The following is a 16,751-nucleotide window of genomic DNA, read 5'->3' as shown; positions in this document are numbered from 1 at the left end:
ACATTTTCTGAATTTTGCCAGATAATCAAATTAGCATGGTAATGGCACAGACATTCTTGACCAATGAAATGAAAGCTGTAAGTCAGAAATAGTTTGTAGTGTATATTGGATTTCTTTCTTTTTTTTTTTGTACTGGAGATTAAAATCATAAACTTTTACCACTGAGCTATATCCCCAGACCTTTTTATTTATCTGTTTTTATTTTGAGACAGAGTCTCACTATGTTGCCAAAGCTGGCCTGAAACTTGTGATCTTCCTTCTTTTAGCCTCCTGAATTGCTAGGATTGCAGGTATGTGCCAATTGTGCTGGCTAATATGTCTTGGATTTTAATATGTCTTAAAGCAAAATCAGCAGAGGAGGGGTGCTTGCCCAATACATGTTTCCATCACATGAGTGATTGATTTCCATTTAGAAAAAAAGAAAAAGAAATTTACTTGATAGTATAATGCAAAATAAGGCCTATGTAGTTTAACAAATGAATAAAAAAATCAAATGATAGAAAATATAGTAAAAATATCAAAGTAAAAACATTTGTTTGATTATAGAAAATATTTACTAAACTTAAGTCAATTTTTAACAAGTTCATTTTATTAAATTTTGAAAAGATTTATCCCAAATAAATACTCACGTTGGAAAAAAACAAAATCACTTTTTTGAAAGTATATAGAAACTAGTTACAATGATTGACAGGATAATGGAGACTTTTCTTTTGAACTATTAGAAAATGTTACTCTTAATAATTAAAATTTATTTAGTAAATAAATAAATAAATGATAAGATAATTGATAATCTTAATTTGGTAAAAATTTAAAACATCTGTTTAGGGTTAGGGTTAGGGTTAATAACTAAATAATAATTAAATAAGAAATTAAATTAAATGATATTTAAAAAGAAATTCCATATATTATTTGGTCAAATTCTTATAATAAAATATAATTTTAACTAATATAATCCTTAATAACAAAATAGTCATGTATATGTATATGAACACTAAGGAATCAGTAGAGTCAAAGACAAAAAGAGACATTTTACAAAAGAGAAGCATGAATGAATTCTAAAACATCAAGGAATCCTATAAAGAAGTATTTTTTGTAATTTTACTGGTTTCTGCTACTGCTACTGTTTAACTCCAATTTTGTTTTTCTGATATTTATGTGTTGGTTTTTATTTAAATATATGAGACTCTGTTTGTAAAGGCTTTCTTTTTTTTAATTTTTGGTGTTAATGACCTTAATTTTGTGGGGAGGGAGTATTGGAGATTGAACCTAGGGGCTCTTTACAATGAACTACACCCCCAGACCTTTTTTTAAATTTTTGAGATAGGGTCTTATTAAGTTGCTGAGGTTAGCCTTGAAATTTTGGTTTTTCTGCCTCATTCTTCTGAATTTCTGGGATTACAGGTGGAAGCCTCCACATTGAGTAATTTTTTTTTATTATGGATTTATTAATCATTATGCTAAATGTATTATGGATTTATTAATCAATATGCTAAATGTATTCACATATAAATGATGTGATTAAGTAAGGTGTGGTTTACTTTAATTTGATTAACAAAGCCTTCATGTAAAATCTCTTCTGCACCACCATTTTAGAGATCTTGCAGGAAGGATTGACTTCTCAGTGAGTGATACTGCCAAGAGACTGCTAAATGAATGCTAAATCACGAGATTTAGAACAGGTCTGATGCCAGTACATGTACAAAACCACGAGATGGCAGTATAAGTCAAGCACAGAACCCACACTGGGACACATTCATACTATTATACAGAACCACAGTGAGTCACAGTCATACAATTACACTTTAATTGGAATGAATTTAGCAAACAAATTTCATATTTGAATATAACCATCCCATCTTCTAGGAATTTTTAAACTTGGTTTTTGTACTATTTAAATTTTTTTTTTTAGTTGTAGATGGACACAATATTTATTTATTTATTTTTATGTGGTGCTGAGGCTCAAACCCAGTGCCTCTCATGTGCTAGACAAATGTTCTGCCTCTGAGCTATAGCTCCAGCCCCATCATACTAGTATTTTTTAAGAGACAAAACATTGATTTTCTTTTTTGTAAAGTAGTGTCTAGTTGCATGGAAAAGACTTATTTTTAATGTTATTTGAGTAACACAAAAGAACATCTTATGCATCCAGTTCAGACGAGAAGGAAATATCTCTTAAGTGATGATATTCTCTGTACACAGAATTATGTATCTTAAGTTAAAATAAAGCTGGTGGTTTAGCCAGGAGCCAGCCTGTCAGGAAACATACATAGCAAAGGGGGCTAAATTATTAATAGACACTTCTTTAGTAGGTTATGCAGTTCAATCTGTCTTTTTCTTTTAAGTCAGGTATGACTTGATTTTTGAGCTTAGCCACACATCTGGAAATAAATAGTGTGTGCAATTTTCACAATTAAATATATGTGGCATGTTTTTCATGTCCACACATTTCCAAGGATATTTTTATAAAAATCGGTTTCCGTATGAGTAACTGCTTTTTGTTGGCATAAGGGCTTTTCTTTGGAGAGTAGACAGCACAGGAGGATATTTTGTGAGGAAGATACTCTTGCACACCACAAAATAAATCACTCAAACACAAAGCCTGGTTTTTGATGAGTGACTTTAGTTGTATTAATGTTAACATTGTTTAAGTACTGAAAGAGAATTCCCAGTTGCTTCATTAGATTGGAAGTCTCTCAAATGGATAAATTACATCCCTGAGGACTGGGTCAACTTGAAATTGAGAGTACAGAAACCCTTCAGAAATCATCAAAAATCATGGTGAGGACAGGAAGGGTTAAAAGATGGGAGAAGTCTGAGGATTCTGATTCTTCCAACTTCTAAAAAGGGAAAGCAGCAATTTCAGTAAACTCTGGTCTAGCATAATGAATGTGGTCTCTATAATATACAATCAGATAAAGGCTTGTTGATTCCCTATAGGAAGCGTCTCACTTATTCATGAGAAGCCAGAATAGGTTTAACACCCATCAGAGCAGACTTTCTTCTTTATCTTGGTATCCACTCCAGAGCTGAGAAGGGTAGAGAACTCAGGAAACTGAGTTTGATATGAAGGGATGTTTCCAGGGATGTTCTTGTCCTTAAAAAAATCGTTTTACTGGTGATTTGATCGAAGATGTTATAGACACTCATCAAATTCACTGTGATGTGAAATTAAAGATCATAAACTAAGTGATTAATTCAGGATCCTAAAGTTGTAGGTTGGTTAAATTAGGTACATATAATATGAATGGCTTTAAAGAGATGACATGTAAACTTCACTATTTGTGTCCTAAAATCAACAGTATGTATACCAGAGAAGTTATTCTTAGCTTTAGCACATCTGGAAAAGATTGAGGAAATGCAGTTGTCAGTGATATAATGTAGATCAGGTATGTACCCTGGCTGTCAGCTGTCAGCAGAGTAAATGTTTACTTAGTTTTACTTAGTTTTCATTTTCATGATGGAAAGAGGGGACACCCCCCTTTCTCTTGTTGGCTGGACCAGCCTGTAGGTGCTCCTGTTCTCAAGTGGGACATTGGGAAGTTACTCCCTAGTCAAGAGGTAAGCAGGAGCAGCGACAGCTGTGTGATAAAGGGCGTGGCTACAGGAGCTAACTACATTAGAAAATGCAACATGGAAACATGGGGTGAAGAGGCATCACGTATGTCTTTGTCTGTTATGTGAGAAGGGTTTATACTTGTTCTGTATGAGCCAAAGGGATCAAATTAAGATCAAGAGGGTGGAAATTTTAAAGAGGCAGTTTTGAATGTCATATAATAACTTTTTTGATGGTTGGAAGCAATCACAAATGGGAACGCACTCTTTCGTGAAATGGTGATTTCTCTTTCATCAAGGTGGTCGTGCATAGATTGGCACAAACTTGGAAATATTCTAGCAACTGCTAGATGGATAGAAGAATTTAAGTTCCTTTTCAGTTGTGAGAGCATGGGATTATTAAGCTGTTATTAAACTAGCCTCAATCTTTTGAGAGAAAGCATGTTGGAAAATTTCTCAATATTAATTTATTCCAATAATCCCAATGTGTGTTGTTTTTCTTTTCAGTTTCTTTAGTTAGAAGAAGAAATTTTAAAATTTTAAATGTCACTTTTATTCCTCTTGTCTCAGAGATATGGTCAAAGCCCCAAATGTCAAGATAAACAAATCCTAAAGGAGTTGCCCAGGTAGGTTTTATTAAGTGATTAAGTGACTAGTTTTGCCTGTTTTAGCCCATGGCTCACTTCTGGTGTTAGGGTTGAAGAGCTGGTGATGCAGACCCTTTGGGAGAGAGAGTCATTGGTACGTGGCAAGGTGCCCCTTCCCCAGTGAGGAACTGCTGGGAGCACTTGATATGTATCCCCTGGAGATTGGTAGACTCAAGGACAGTGACATCCACTAGGAGACACTGTAGCTGGAGCTACTGGGGCCTGCAGTAGCACAAATGAGAAGGCTTTGTTGAACATTTCCTACCACCACCAAATGGATGTGACAATGGTGCATCTTTTGCCTGGTCAGAAGGGGATAATTTTAAACGGAACTTTGCTCAACAGGTTTGCCTAGAGCTGCCAGCAATCAGGGACTGATGAGGAACACTATACTCAGGCCATCAACAGTGTGCAGATGTGAGGAGATTAAGAGATTTAAAGCTAGACACCTGGATTCAAATCCTGGCTCTGCTGCTTGTTCACTGTGTTGCTGTGGCAGAGGTAGTGCAAGACCTGTAGAAGAAACGAAACTCACTTCTGCCTAAATCTTAGGACAGTATCTCAGGAGAGCCAATTTAAATTGGGAAAAAGGAACTTTTAAAATACTAAAGTAAGACTATGTTTGTAACCTAAAGGGACACAGGGAGCTATCCGCCTTTCCCAAGTTTTCATCTGAGGGTGGAAAAAGAGTCTAGGAAGCAGGTTTCAAGGAACAGGGTAGGAAAGAATAAAGCTGCCTTGTGCTTGTATCCTGTGCAGACCAGCTCAATCAATGCAACCTAGCTACAGCTGTGAGTGGGAATGCCAGGGGCTGTGGATGGATTCTGGACAGGATTTTTTACAAAACAGCAGCAATAATAGGCAATCAGTCTGCCAGTTTGGGTCTTAAATTTCTTTACCTATAAGAAGACCTCCTGGGTCCTTCCAGCTCTGTAGTTCAAGGTTTTCATTTCCCATCACAATCAAAATTTGGTGTGTATATTTAATTTCACAGACCAAATCTTTATTTATACCAAGACTTTTTCCAGAAAAGATTGAGTTAACTGAATTTTTTTTCTGTTGACATACTAAATATAGTGTTAAGGTTTTCTTCTGTGTTCCTCCAGTAGTTTTCCTCTCTGCTAAACTTTATATAAATAAGCTTAGTAAGATATGGCACTTCAAGCACATGTATTTTAAGACTCTTCCCCATATAAATCTTGCTGATTCAGTCTACATGTGGTGTTTACATTTTCTAGATGAAAAATCTCAGGCAAACTAAATTCAAGAAGGTGAAAGGAATGGTCAATTAAGCACAGTTGAATATTAAACAATTCCTCAGACCTCTTGGGATTCATGAGCTAGTTTTGTATTTTCTTCCTATTTGCAATAAAAATAGAGTTTGTTTTTGAATTTTAAATCTTTTAATAACACAACTGCTGTCTCAGATAACATAATTTTCCATAAATTCCCGTCAGTCTCTGACATGTTCTGGAAAGAGGTGGCATAGTCAAATAATTTCTTTATCTAGTTGAGCTGTTTTAAATGATACAGTAGGTACACACTTTAGTTCAAATGAAAATGAGACACTCATTAGAACACGATAATGTAGACAGAATGAGTGGACAACACGAATCTTCACCTAACCAGTTCTTTGCTAGAATTTCTAATTTCTGGACTATTGCAATAGCAATAGATACAGTTTATTACAGATTTTATTTGACTATGTACTTATTCATTTTATATTTTGTAAGACATCCAATCTTTTCAATAACATTGAGTAAGGGATTCTCAGTTTAGCACTATATGTGGATTACATATTTATAGATGTAGCACTATGTCACATGTTGAGCCAGAGCAGCAGTAGCAACAATTTCAAAACCTGTGGCCCCAATACCTGCAAACTGAGATGCCTTTTTATTTTCACCTAATTTAGATTTAAATAATCTCTAAGTTTTCTTCTCTCTTTACAAACCTATGCTTTGGCTCCTAAGATAGATCATCTTTAAACTTATGTATAAATTCAGCCATGGCAACTAAAGCCTCTAAAAATCTCAGTATCTGGAACATCCCAAACCCTATTAGAATGTGACGAGAATATTTGTATGTTGCTAGGAGAAGGAGAAGTCAAATAAAATGCTGTTCCTTAAAACTATGTATTTTAGTTTGATTTCTCAGGGCTGCTCCATATTATGGTGGTTAAGAAAACCATAACGAGTAGTAACAGAGACAGAGGCAAGCACAAAGCCCTAAATTCTATTTCTGAGGGCAATTCATTTTCTGCCTCCTTGAACTATGAATTCCAAACCAAGGATCCAGGCTGGTGATAATAAGGGATGACTGTACCTAAAAGAATTAGAAAGTGACAGCAGCATAATTTATTGTTTTAGGCTTCTGGTAGTGTTATTTTTGGCAATCCAGGACATTTCCCATGCTTTCCTACTCCTTTAGTCTAGACTCTGGTTTCTTGCTTTGTATAGCAGGATAAGCTCATGACCCAAAGTGGACAAATAGCCCAATCTGGCTGCTGTGATTGGATCAAATATGACACATGACCAAGCTGAGCCAATAGGAGCCCTTGTCTGGAATTTTTCTCTGTTGGAGTCAATAGGGACAATTGAGATTGCTTCTGTGTTCCTGGGGTCAGAAGGATAGCAGAGGAGGCTACCTTTGATATCCTGTGCAGAAAACCTGTCTGCATTAGACACAAAAAGGTCAACACAAAGAGATAGAGGAGAGGAGAGAAATGAAGGTATTGTTTGAGGTGTGGATCTGGTTCTGCCTGACATTACTTCAGATAAATCACTCCTTTTTTGTATGTTTGAATTTGTATTTCTGTCATTTGTCTCCTAATATAACCTTCAAACAGAAATATTACCAAAAATCTTGTTATAAAATATTGTTTCATAAACAAAAATATAGATTATTTTTGCTATGAAGATAAAAATATAATCTGTTAAATCTCTATTATATGCTAGGAACTGTCATAGACTCTTATGTATTTTTTTTTCACTTAATCTCACAATAACTATGTAGTACTTGTGTCAGTTATCTATTGCTCACTAACTTGTGCACCCAAACTTATTGACTTGAAACAATAAGAATCTATTTAATTCACAAATCTCTATCTTGGTTGGGTGATTTTTTTTTTTTGGCCTGGACCAGGATCAGCTCATTTTAAATGGGCTTGCTCATAAGTGTGTATATATTATCAGATTTCAGGATGGGTTCACTCATATGCCTAGAATTTTCGGATCCTCTCAGCAGATCACACACACAAAAAGGAATGACTGGACATTGTCTCCATCAGGCTAACCTGGCTTGTTCACATGGGCATTATGGAGTTCCATGGCACAGAGTGGTGGAGGCATATAAGTTCTCCCAAGGCTCACCCTTGGCCCTTGCACATCACAGCATTCTGTTGGTCCAGGAGTGAGGAAGTAATCTCTGTTCTAATGAGAGGAGCTGAAAAACCAAAATGGGTGTGGGAGGCAAGGAAAAAGTGGGCACATAACTGTTCTATTATAAAAGGTATATATGCATATACTTCAAAAGTTAAGAAATTTATTCAAGGTCATAATGTTAGAAAGCAACAGAGACAGGATTTGAGCCTTAATCTTCTAACTAAAAATCTCACTCTTTCAACATTTCTTTCTAGTCTTGCTGATTGATCTATGCAGTCCAGATGTCACAGTGTAATTAGTTTCTAAAGTTCTATCCTTAGATCACTTTTGAATTATTTCTAAGTTATTATGAAGAGTTCTTTGTTGTAATAAAAGTATTAACTTTCCATGAATAGGTTATTCTTGACCCACACTTGTAAGTATTTTTACTTATATTCATGTCCATGAGAAAATTAAGTTCACATTTTCCTTCCTTTCTCCTCTTTCCCCTCCTCCCTCTACCCTGCCTTTCTTCTTTCTGATACTGGGTATTGAACCCAGGGGAGTTTACCTCTGAGCTACATTCCCAATCCTTTTTATTTTTTTATTTTGAGATGGGATCTCACTGAGTTGCCTAGGGTTTTCCTAAGTTGCTGAGGCCAGCCTTGATCTTGCCATCCTCCTGCCTCAACCTCCTAAGTCACTGGTGTTAACAAGTGTGCACCACTGCACCTGCCTGAGGTTCATGTTTTCATCTTGTAATAAAGCTACTATTTGAAATACCAGATGTTATTTTAAAAGAATAGATAAAATTGCCTGTAGTACCTAGTGAATTCTTAAGTGAGGAAATAATGAGTTCATGCAAGTGGGAAGCTGGAGGATGATGAATGAAAGGATTGGCAGGTGTTATGGTTTAGATGCAGTGTTCCCCAAAATCTCATGTGAGACAATGCAAGAGGTTTGGAGGAGAAATGATTGGGTCAGAGCCTTAACATATTCAGTGAATTAATCCCCAAGAGGATTAACAGAGTGGTAACTGGAGGCAGGTGGGGTGTGGCTGGAGGAAGTGGTTTATTGGGGGTTTGACTTTAGGGTATATATTTATATATATTTGAGGTTTATATTGTTGTATATATTTGTATCTGGCAGGTGGAAACCCCACTCTCTGCCTCTGATCATCATGTGAGCTGCTTCTCTCTGCCACACTCTTCCACGATGATGCCCTGCCTAACCTTGAGCCTTGTCTTGGTTGGTTGATGGAGTCAGCCTTCTATGGACTAAGACCTCTGAAACCTCAAGCCCCTAAATAAACCTTTCTTTCTTTATAGTTGTTCTGGTTGGGTCCTTTAGTCACAGGAGCAAAAAAGCTGACTAAAACAATGGGCTAGAAGCAAGTTGTTAGCAAACCAGAGAGTTGTAGAACAGTGGACCTCAATCCTGTAGTATCCTAAGGAAAGGAGTAGTGGCAAGTGGCCATTGTTTAAGCTGAGAAATCTGATAGCTTCGTAAAGTTCCATGCATATCCCAGATCCAGTGTTCTCCAAGGAACTTCAAAAGAATAGAATATGGGGAATAGAGAAGAGGCATACAGAACCTGGCATTGTACTGCAAAACCAATATGTCCCACATTGAGCCTCTATGAAAAAAATTTAGCTCAAGTGTTCTTCTCATCCTCCCTTTAAAGTCTAAGTGCAATATATCTTATATCTGTAACAGTCCTCAGGATGTTTATGAGGAGCAGTGGTCAGGTAGGCAGCTTTATCTGAATTAATTACCAGTAGAGCAGAGGGAGGGGATTAAGAAGAAAAGAGAATGAGAGGACATGTGGAATGAAATCTACTAAATTATGCTATGTCCATGTATGAATAAACCACAATGAATTGTACACACTCATATACACACACACACGATTATAATGAATACTTGAAATAATAATAATAGAAGGAAGATCAGTAGAATAGAGCAAGCAGATCAGGGGAGGGAGGAGAGGAGGGAAAGCAAAGGTACTGAGAAATGAGCTTAATGAAATTTTTATGTGCAGGTATGAATCCCACTATTATGCATAATTATAGTGGACCAGTAAAAATATTTAAACAAGACTAAAACAATGCACAGATTGCTGGGAAGAAAGGAAGATCAGGGTGGGTAGAGAAAGTAACAAAAAGAGGCAACTTCCAGGAACTTTCTTCTTGCAATTGCAGTGGGGTCTTCTAACCTTTGGGATATAGGCATGAGAAAATGAGATGTTTCAATGGTTTAAGTGAGGCAGTGAGGCGGAGGTGAAGCAGGACAAACAGGAGGGTATATATAGGTTGGTAAGGAGAGCAGATTGTTTAATGAATTTTGAGCTGCCTACTGGGGAAAAGGTGAGATATATATATATATATATATTATATATAATATATTATATATATATATACAGCTTAAAACTCATTAAGTTTATACATATGTATATATGTATATGTGTGTGTAAATATATACCTATATATATGTGAATATATCTATATATAGATATATAGATATATGGTTTTGTTCTCTTCCTTTTCTTTTTGTTCTGTGGATTGAGCCTGTGGCCTTGTGCATGCTAAACACATACTCTGCCACTGAGCTCTACCTCTAGCCCCTATATAGTTTTTAAACATCTTAGTATCTGGTATCTTCATATTCTTTTCATTACAGTTTATACAACAAAAGAAAGTTTGGGATCTGGTGGAGTTGGAAAGAACTGCAGAAAGTGTTCCCAGACTGGGATTACACTTTCCTGGAATTTCTTTCTACTTTTTAAAAGTTTTTTGGTACCAGGGATTGAACCTAGGGGTACTTAACCACTGAGCCCCATCCCCAGCCCTTTTTGTATTTTATTTAGGTACAGGGTCTCACTGAGTTACTTAGGGCCTCACTGAATTACTGAGACTGGCTTTGAACTTGTTATTCTCCTGCCTCAGCCTCCTGAGCCACTGGGATTACAGGTGTGCACCACCGCACCCAACTTTTCCTGGAAGTTTTTTAAAGACTTACTTTAAGAAGGGTTTTGCATTGTCTATTCAGAAGCACAGAGAGCCATGGATTTGTAGAATCAGTATTCCTCTTTTATGTTGATCTCCATCTGTACTCTGGCACAGGATGATTCAGGAAAGAGTAATCTTTCAGCCTAGGTCAGAGAAGTTGGGCACAGTGGAGCTGGAATCCCGGGTCATTCCTAGACCCCACATCTATGAATTTTTGTCTGTATCTGGTTGTCATCTACTTGCAGTTCCTTTCCCCTACATCAGAAAGGTACAGAATTCTAACCACAAGACTAAAATTCAGAAATCACTTTTCACTTGAGACTGTAGATCCCATTTTATAATACTGGAGAAAAACCCAAGGAAATGAAAAGAAACCAGATTATTACCCATTGGATAGAAATGTATTTGTGAAAAGTGGCCAAAAAAATAAGAAAAAAAAAAGTTCAGTGAGGGCAACCCCACTTAATCAGATTAAGCTTATAAATCTCAGGTTTGAGCTGTAGGAATGCCTTTGTTGATAAATAAAGAGGAACTACCAGCCACTGGAACCATTTAGCTTACATTCCTTTAAAGCACTAAATAAATTAGAGAAAATTATGTAATGTTTGGAATTTCACTGTGATGCGTGACAAATACTCAAAGAAAATCAAAGAGTTGTTGAATTTGCATTTTTGCAGTGATTGACCAACCTCCTTCTAAATCTGTAATTAAAAGGGGGAAGAAAAACAACCAAACATTAAAACAATTTCCTATTTTTTAAAAAAAGTTTGTCTATTTTTTTTAGTTGTAGGTGGACACAATGCCTTTATTTTATTTATTTATTTTTATATGGTGCTGAGGATTGAACCCAGTGCCTCACGGGTGCTAGGCAAGTGCTCTACCGCTGAGCCACAACCCCAGCCCCAGTTTCCTATTTTTTATCTTCAAGTTTTGGATGAAGACTTTTGAAAGGTCAGGATGGTTTTTCATCTTTGATGGCTGAGTAAGTCAGCTTTCCATTAATGTAACACGTACAAGAGATAATCATAAAGAGAAAAGGTCTGTTCTGGATCAAAGTTTTGGAGGTTTCAGTTTGTGATCAATTGCTTTTGAATCTGGGGTGAGGCAAAGAACATCCTGGCAGCAATGCATGCCTGTTCACCACATGACTGGGACATGAAATAGAGGAAGAGGAAGGAGCTGGGGTCCCATATCCTTTTCAAGTGCATGTTCTCAGTGACTGGAAGACCACTCACTAGGTTCTATCTCACAAAGGTTTCACCACCTCCCAGTAGTACCACAGGCAAGGGGCCAAGCTTTCAATGCATGGGCCTTTCAAGTATACATATTCCAAAGCATAGCAGTGACTTAGCCTTACAAAAACAAAATATAATCTAAATTATTTCTAGAGTATTATTTTTATTAACACAAGTTTACAGAATTTTAATCACACATCATATTAAAGGGTATATATCCACATGATTTATCTCTGGTGATGCTAACCTTGATCACTTAAATAAGGTATATTTTTCCGGATTTCTCCATCATAAAGTTAATATTTTCCCATTTCATACTCTATTTTTTGGAAGTAAGTTTTAAGTCTAGCACATACACACAAGGATAAGAGATTAAGCTACACCTCCTTGGTTAAGATGTATGTGGGGAGAATATCTATATATATTTCTGTAAGAAAAACCTGTCTGTTCTTCTTTCCTCCTTTTCTTTCTTTTCCCCTCTTTCTTTCTATTATTTATTTATTTATACCACGGTCAATGCTTGCATACTTATTTTATATTATTTCATAATCCAATTCACCATTATAAACTAATTGCTTTATTTTGTTGTCCAAATTCTTTCAACTTTTTAAAAATTTTTTTCATTCTTTTTTTATTGGTTGTTCAAAACATTACAAAGCTCTTGACATATCATATTTCATACATTTGATTTAAGTGGGTTATGAACTCCCATTTTTTCCCCGTATACAGATTGCAGAATCACATCGGTTACACATCCACGTTTTTACATATTGCCATACTAGTGACTGTTGTATTCTGCTATCTTTCCTATCCTCTACTATCCCCCCACCCCTCCCATCTTCTCTCTCTACCCCATCTACTGTAATTCATATTACATTGTATAGTATTGGTGTAAGCTTTCTTTTCATTCTCTAGTCCATTCACTGTCTATTGCTGTATAACAAGTTACCCTCAAACTTAGTGACATACAACAGCAAACAGTTTTATAGTTTCTATAAGTCTTGAGCCTGGGTGCAGCTTAACTGGGTTCCTTGAGTCCCTCACAAAGCTGCAATCAAGGTGTCAGTAAGCAATGCAGTTACCTCAATCCTCTATCCCTGACTATAGTAGTGGTATTTTCTCTGAGTTCCACAAAGATGAGATACATAAGAAGAGAACCTGGGTGTTTTTCCCCATATAATGCTCTTTATCTGAGGTTACTCATGAAATTCCCCGACCACCCAGTAATCTCTTCACCAGCCACCACTTTCACTGAACTGAGAGGAATCCTTGAAGGACTTACATTATCCAGGAGGTAGACAAGTCCCTACACTTAAGGGTTATAAAATGGTATGAGTGTGAGGAGGTAGGAATCATGGAGGGCTGTTTTAGAGGCAGCTCACATACTCAGTATTCTAGAGTTTCATCTAGTCACTTTGATTATTAGAATGGAAAAAGGGAGAAGAGAAGGGGGAAGCTTTGAAAAGCAAAACCCTGATGGACTAAACATTTTGCTTAGAATAATTTGGCATGTTGTCATAAAGTATACGGCATTTACCTTTCATTATTCTTATTGGTCATTTAAGCATTTACTTATTCATTTTGGAGTATATGACATGTACCTTCTAAGTCAAATGTGGTTTTTCTGACTCCCAAGGTTTTTGGAAAACATTTTTTTTTCTTAGCTAGCCCCTGTGTATTTATAGGTCATTTAGGCTCTACCATCTGAACATCACTTCCACAGGTGCCTGGGTTTGCTGAGATTCCTCATGCAGAACATTTGTGAACTTCAGAATACTGATGTTATGGGCTGGAGTTGTGGCTCAGTGGTGGAGCGCTTGCCTAGCATGTGTGAGGCACTGGGTTAAATTCTCAGCACCCCATAAAAATAAATAAATAAAGTAATTGTGTCCATCTATAATGAAAAACATTTTTTTTTTTTAAAAAGAGAATACTGGTACACTCTGGAATTAGGGCATGTCATTGAGGTGGTGAGTGAGGTTGTTGTGTGCAGAGACAAGATAGGTGCTCAAAAGGCACTGGTGATTTCAGGAAAACCAGTGTACTATGGAGAGACCAAGTTGGAAGGAATTCTACAAAAATGTTTTAAGGTTGGTGGGCAGAGGGAAGAGAGGGCAAATATAACCTTAATAAAGTCTGTGGATGGATTTAGGTTCTGTGCATACCAGGAAAACTGTTAAAAAGGCAGGCACCTGGAATGTTTTTTTAAGGTATCTCCTTTAAACTTTGGACTTAGAGTGGATTTCCCACCTGGAGGGGAAGGTATTGTTCAGAAGCAACTCAGGCCCCTTGTGGTGGCACAGCTGGACACTTACCACAGAGTTCTTTTTTAAAAAAATTTTTATTCTAATTAGAATACACTTTGATACATCTTACATAAATGGAGTATAACTTCTGGTTGTACATGATGTAGAATCACACCAGTCATGTAATCATAAATGTACATAGGATAATAATGTCTGATTCATTCTACTATTCTTCCTACTCCCATACCCTTTTCCCTCTCATCACTCCCCTCTGCCTAATTCAAAATAACTATTCTTCCCTAGGAACTCCCCCCCCCCCCACTTTGTGAATTAGTATCTGCAAATCAGAGAAGACATTTGGCCTTTGTTTTTTATTTTTGGGATTGGATTATTTCACTTAGCATGATATTCTCCAGCTCCATGGATTTACTGGCAAATGCCATAATTTCATTCTTCTTTAAGGCTGAGTAATATTCCATCATGTATATATATACCACATTTTCTTTATCAGTTCATCTATTGAAGGACACCTAGGTTGGTTCCATAGTTTAGCTATTGTAAATTGAGCTGCTGTAAACATTGATGTGGCCCTATCACTGTGATATGCTGACTTTAAGTCCTTTGGGTATAAACCAAGGAGTGGGATAGCTGGGAAGGAGCAGAGATACACAGTTCTTTTCAGTTTCCCTGAGTAAGGCCAATTATATGATAGCTACCAAGGCAGAAAGATCCTGGTGCCCTGAAAAATGGTGTCCACTTAATGTGTGAGGGGTAGATGTGGTGACCTGAGCCACATTCAGAGACTCCTTTGGAGGACATGAGTCTCCTTACCAGACTCCAGAGCATTTCTCTGCATTGGAAGTTGATGCATCTAAGACTCTAGTGAAGCATATCTCTATTTTGTTTGTAGGAAAATTAAGAACACTTTCATGATAACTTTGCCTTATAAGAAACCCTCATCTTGGGGCTGGGGTTATGGCTCAGTGGTAGAGCACTTGTCTAGCACGTTCGAGGCCCTGGGTTCGATTCCTCAGCACCACATAAAAATAAATAAACAAAATAAAGGTGTTGTGTACAACTAAAAAATAAATATTTTTTAAAAAACCCTCATCCACTAACATTGGAGGAAGACCTGCTCAGTCAAGGTAGGAGAAGAATGTCACAAAAAGCAGAGGATCAGAGAATGGAAATGTGCACCTTCAGGATTCTGGCCTTGGGGACTGGAGAGGTAGCTCAGTGATAGAACTTGTGTGTTTACTATGTGTAAGTCCCTGGGTTCAATCTCCAGCACCAAAAAAACAAACAAACAAAAAAGTAAGTCTGGGTTCAGTAGATGCCAATATTTCCTCTTTCTGCAGATCCTAAAGCCTGGATATAATATAATAGAGATTTCAGGAAAGGAGCAATTAGAGCAGAGATTTATACTGGGGAGCCTGTTCACAATGCCTGCTTCCTTATATAAGTCAACAGCAGCTTTTCATCTCCTGGCTAAAGTAAGTGCTTCAAGGCTTCCTCTCAGTTCAGTGAAAGTGATAGATGAGTCTGAGGGTCTGATGGTGGGAGAAATTTCACAGTAACTTCAGATAAAGAGCATTATAAGGGGAAGAAACACCCAAGGTCTATTCTTATGTATCTCATCTTTGTGAAACTCAAAGAAAAATATCACTCCTGTGATTGGGGGCTGCTTTGTGCAAAGCAGGTCTTATACTTTTGGGATTTGGACTCAGGTCTTAGTTTGGGGCATGTGTGTTTATTTGCAAGGGGGTTTTTGGCAAGGGTGAAGAGTGACACCTGGATATGAACTAAATATTCTTTTCAGGTATGTAAATATTTAATTTAGCAGGAGAATATGATGGAATAATATATTTGAGATTTATTTTTCACTTCTTTTGGAACATCTTTCCTTTCCCCATTGTAGCAGATGGGCAGCTCTGAGCTCATCACCTCAGGGAAGGGAAGTGACAAAGTAGAAAGAGTCTCTCCAGAACTGTGTTCCAAAATTCTAAGTCCTTAGAGAGCGAAGTGTATTTTGGGGATGGACAGAATATTTAGAAGGAAGAAAGGAAGGAAGGAGGAAGAGAACAGGGCTTCCCCTAATATTAGAGAGAAAAATTCCCTAGACTGGAGTGTGAGAAGGGGAACTTGCTGAGCCATGGGTAGGTCTCAGAAAGGGGCTCTGAGCCCTGGTGCCTGAGTGCCATCTTGGAGGAATGGCTTCATGGACTGCCTCCTAGTCAGGGCCAGAGATGACCTCTCAGATATTCCCATACACCAGGGGGGCCTGATGCAGCAGATGGTTTCCCATACTGCAGTCTGTAGACCCTACCTGTCCCATCTGGCCTGCGATCAGTGTTCCAAATGAGTTTCCACTGACACATTTTTTACAGTGAGTGGTCTATGTGGCCCCTGCCGGTCAGGTAGCTTCCATGGTTGCTTCTTCAATGCCAGGATAGAGGAGAGGGGTCTTTTTGTCCTTATGAACCGTGCTAGGACACGGACGTCTATGTGAGGCCATCTGTGGAACATATGCCTTGATGTACCTCAGGGTCAATTTCTCTGAAAACATAATGCCTTTTGAGGTCCCATTCTCATGCCAGGTATGGGGACCCTCAGATTCCTGGATTCTTATTGAGTCTCCTCAGTAGAAACTAAAATGAGACTCAGAAAATCACTAGGGTCTGCTTGAAAGGAAAAAAAAAGG

The sequence above is a fragment of the Marmota marmota genome, unplaced genomic scaffold (genome assembly GCF_001458135.2).
Source record: "Marmota marmota marmota unplaced genomic scaffold, marMar, whole genome shotgun sequence".
NCBI lineage: Eukaryota > Metazoa > Chordata > Mammalia > Rodentia > Sciuridae > Marmota > Marmota marmota.
Note: the sequence above shows the minus strand (reverse complement) of the source record.